The sequence below is a fragment of the Peromyscus maniculatus genome, chromosome 5, assembly GCF_049852395.1.
Source record: "Peromyscus maniculatus bairdii isolate BWxNUB_F1_BW_parent chromosome 5, HU_Pman_BW_mat_3.1, whole genome shotgun sequence".
NCBI classification, from domain to species: Eukaryota; Metazoa; Chordata; class Mammalia; order Rodentia; family Cricetidae; genus Peromyscus; species Peromyscus maniculatus.
Genome location: NC_134856.1, coordinates 140,303,054 through 140,307,950, shown reverse-complemented (window position 1 = coordinate 140,307,950; position 4,897 = coordinate 140,303,054). Strand labels below are relative to the sequence as shown.

Sequence of the window (4,897 nt, the reverse complement as noted above, 5' to 3'; positions counted from 1 at the left end):
ATTTCCAAGAAACGAGTAAATATACAAAGTTATAAAATATGTGATCGAAAGCTTATTTCAAGAAAGTAGCCAATTCAGGAAAGTAGGCAAAGGGTAACAGAGACGCTAGAGGGGAAATGAAGCACAGACATCAATGACATGGGCTGTAATAACAAAGATGAAACATAAGTGATGAGGAAACCAGGAGCTCAAGACAGTTCTCAGCACGGGCGATGAAGCTCCACAGCCTGCTAGCATCAGTGACAAACGCGAAAGGAGATCGCATGAACACAAACCAAACGGCATTGGTATATATTCTGCAGAAATTAAAATGCTCTCACAAGCATCCTAACGACAATTTTACTCCAAGAAATGTGAACATTTGGCTGCAACGGACAAATTCCTCAAAGATCATGAGATGCCAAATCTGACCCAAGAAGCAGAAAAATCTAAATAAATTTTGTTTCTTAGACAAATTGAACGCTTCCTTTCCAGAAAAACAAGTTTGGGCCCAGATGCCTTCCCTGGTGAATCTTCCCAAACATTTAAGGAAGAAATAATGTGGACCTCAATGAGAAAGGATGGCATGTGCCCACGCTGGCTCTCAGAGGATGGCTGCATTCTGATGCCAGACTCTGGCAAGAATACTGTGAGAAAGAATTTTACATGCCAATTTCCCCCATGAACGTCGTATAAAAATCTTGAAACACTTGTGAATCAATTGATGCCTAAGAGTGGTTTAATGTTAAGAAAGTCGAGGTAACTCGCCACATTAAGGGAAGTGGAAGGAAATTATAACATCTACCTGTTGAAAAAAATAAAGCAGAGAGTCCAGCGGCCATAATAAAAAACTCTCCTAGGAAACTAGAAATGAGAAAGTGCTTTTTAATCTGAAAAAGGCTTCCTTGGAGTCTTACAGTAAACACCATATTTAACAGTGAAATATGAAAGAAAAATGTCCCTCCTGAGACTAGGAATGAAATAAAGATACAGTCTGTTATTCAGTGAAGACTGGATATTTTAGGGGGTGAAATGGGCAGGGAAATTAGGTAAAACCCTTAAAAAGCTAAAAAAAGAAAAATACTCTCATTATTTGAAGAGATGAATGTGCACAAAAAACTCAAAAGAACTTGAAAACAAAATCGTCAGTAGGACTTAGTGAGGTGCTACAAATAACACGATGATTTGAAAACAGTGTTTTATTTCAATACCAGAAAGAAATAGAACATTAAACCATAGAATCTGGGTCCACTTAAAATTAATGTTTGTATTTTGTAAGACAAAAATTAAAGATGAGGCCGGGCGTGGTGGTGAACACCTTTAATCCCAGCACTTAGGAGGTAGAGCCAGGAGGATCTCTGGGAGTTCGAGGCCAGTCTGGTCTACAGAGCGAGATCCAGGACAGACACCAAAACTACACGGAGAAACCCTGTCTCGAAAAACAAAAACAAAAACCAAAACCAAAAACAAAAAGATGAAGAGATAGCAATTATAAAAACTGAGAAAGCTGAGCTTTGATGCATTCAGGGTGGTACCAAGGTCTTCAGTGACACAGGGACACCAGGCCACACACCATCAATCAACTATTGCATGCCAGTGCCCTCTTGGTGTTAAAGAACAGGACCATCTCACAGGAGTCAAAGTATTCAACAGACTGACAGACTGACAAGGCAGCCTGACAGGCTCCCCAGAGCTGACCCCATTCCCTCCGAACAGAGATGGAATGCTCGTCATTTTTATGTCTTTTTTATTTTGTTTTTAAGTCTTGACATTCCTTAACGTGTGTGTGTGTGTGTGTGTGTGTGTGTGTGTGTGTGTGTGTGTGTGTGTGTGTACACGCGCGCGCGCCTAAGTGAATGTGAGTGCCTGGGGGATATGTTAAAGTGCCTTTTAAGTCAGTTTGAGGAACCAAAGTATTCATTTACCTTCCGAATAGCCATTTAAATGGCATTTTGAGGTCTGTTAAATGTTTTATAAATCTTTAAAATGTTATTTGCTTATATAAAACAACATTCACTCATAAGAGAAAAAACTTCATTGGACTATAAAATTTGACACCAAACACAGAAATTTTACTAAGTTTTTTTCTAGGGAGTGAGCACAGCCAGGCATAGCCATGGCCCAGCAGCTCCTCAGGGCTACAATGAGATCTCTGATGGCACCCAGTGTCACCACAAGACCTACATCACCACTGCGTTCATTTGGTGGCCTCATTGGCGTGATAGGCTCAGCTTACAGCGTTTACTCAACCCGGCAGATTCCTACCTGGAAGCAGGGACCCAGGCTGGTGGGTAGACGTGCACAGCGGCTGCCGTCGGAGCTAGGTTTGGTCTCGCCGCTTGTGTCGGTGTCCAGGTCCGGGAGAAGCCAGATGACCCCCTGAACTACTTCATTGGAGTCCAGGTCCGGGAGAAGCCAGATGACCCCCTGAACTACTTCATCGGAGTTCAGGTCCGGGAGAAGCCAGATGACCCCCTGAACTGCTTCATCGGAGGCTGCGCCGGGGCTTGACCCTGGGAGCACGTACTCACAGCTATGGGACTGGAGCTGTTGGCTGCGTATACATGGGCACCTCAGGCAACCCTGTTCAAGATCGGCAAGCTGGAAGGCTGGAAGGCTGGGAATTCTTTGCCACCCACCCCCAAGGTATGATCAGAACCCCTGTGGCAAATAAACACTGGGTGTCCTTTGGGGGAAAAAAAAGAATTTCTTTCTAAAATGGGCCTTAATGCTGCAGGAATATCATAAGAACTCAGCTGGTTATGGCAAAGTCACTACCTGGAGGAATCAGGGAATTCCTCCAGAGGAAGCCAAATCCCAAGGAGTTTTTGGTGTTACTTGGCTTGTTATATATCAGCTGTATTCTGTTATGAAAATCATGTGTGTCTTCATAGTTTTCCCAATTAACTTTTCCCTAAGAAGGGCTAACAGTGTGGACCGATCACTCTCTGGACATACACATTCCAGGTATTTGGAAAACAGCCCAGGAAAGGCTTTCTCTGGAATCAGATCTCCCTTAGCCACTTTCAAGGACTACAGGAAACACCACCCGGGAGGGGGGCGCCCAACTTCCGAGGACTAACAATGATAGCAGCCCACATGCAAGTCTCCTGACTTAAGGTAAATTCCACAAGGAGACACCACCTAGGTGAGGTAGATGTTAAGTAAACAGCTTTACACAATTTGCTCAGACCCTCCCTTTATATGGGACTTCCAGGGCACCGAGAGGTCGGAGAAGAGAAAAGAAAATGGAAGAACTATATGGGTAAGAACTTGAGAGGAACAAACTGAGATGGGGAAGAACTAGATTAAAGGGCTAAAAGAGAGGACTAGAGGAACGAGATGGAAGAGGAGGAAGAGCCAGGTGGGGAAGAACAAGATGAGGAAGAGCCAGATGAGAGAGAAGGAGATGGGAGAGGAGCTGATAGGAGAAAGAACTAGATAGATGAGAACCTAGAAGGGACAGAACTAGATGAAGGAATTAAGATAGAACCTAGGGGGGACAGTAGATAAATATAGAGAGAAATCAGGCAAGAAAGGAGCTAGACATGAGAACAGAACTGAAGCTGTGTGTATAGGATGTTATGCCAGAGGAATTAAAGCAAGTGGACTATAGAGCTCGGAGTGCTGAGATTCTATTTCCTGAAAATAGTCCTCGCCGTTAGTAGTTCTCTCTCCTGAGCTCCTGGGATGTATAATATTAAGGCTGGTCCCTTTAATATTATACAAGACCTTAAATTACTTATTTTATTTACAAAATAGTCATGTGTTAAAAAAAAATTAGGAGTACCTAAAAATGCTTTATGTTGAGGTACCTCTGGGGATGTATGTTATAAATCTTTTTTGAACTAATTTATATGGATTTTTTTTCAAAATTATTCTTAATACATAAATATTAAATATAATTTTTAAGGCTGTTCTATATAAAATGATAGACATGGGTTTGTTAGATAAGTTTCCTTTGCATGGTGTGGATCACAGGAGACACAGTATCAACCAGCAGCAGCATTCAAATGTAGGTGAGTTCCCTCTGTTTGCAATAAACATGGCTACATTATTAAATGCTGATATAATTATAACTGATATTATATTTTGAAGATAAATTTAACATAGTTACAACATTAAGGAGTAAAAAACCTTGTCTGCTACCTGTGAGTTCCTCTTAAAAGATAGTTTTTTTTTCAGTGTCCTTATTTTGTCCAATTTAAACTAAAAGGAAAAATGTTATTTAAAAACTAAGCTATTGGTGCCTACCCAGCCCGCTTAAAGCCTCATCAACAATCAGGTTAGGTTCTGTGTTTCTAAGATTAAAGATCTTTCACTCAATGTGAAAAGTCATATCTTTAAAAGCAAGATTTTTTCATTCAGGATTGCTGATGCTACTGAATGTGATCTAACCAATAGTATATTAAAAATGGTGTGAACATTGTTTGTATTGGCTTACTAGCTGTCTTGGCCTATTACTGTGAAGAGAAACCATGACCACAGCAACTCTTATAAAGGAAACATTTAACTGAAGCTGGCTTACAGTTTGGAGATCTAGTCCATTGTCATTATGGCAGGAAACACGTCAGCATGCAGGTAGACATGGTGATGGAGAAGTAGCTGAGAATTCTACATCCAGATCCACAGGCAACAGGCAGAGAGAAAGAGAGACTCCGGGCCTGGCTTGAGCATTTGAAACTCCAAGGCCCACCCCCAGTGACACACTTCCTCCAGCAAGTCTACAACTACCCCGACAATGCCACACCTCCTAATCCCTGTCAAGAAGTACCACTCCCTAATGACCAAGCTTTCAAACCTATGAGCCTATGGGGGCCATTCCTGTTCAAACCATCACATTAGTAAATGGTCATATTAGCAAAAACTTCCAAAGTACCCCTACTTTTAAGAATTTAAGTAAAAATAAGTATATATT

General features: G+C 41.5%; 1 pseudogene; it reads left to right on the top strand.

The window, feature by feature from the left end:
* Window positions 1-212: 212 nt before the first annotated feature.
* LOC121829849 (NADH dehydrogenase [ubiquinone] 1 alpha subcomplex subunit 11 pseudogene) lies at window positions 213-2,631 on the top strand (annotated as a pseudogene).
* Window positions 2,632-4,897: the final 2,266 nt, after the last annotated feature.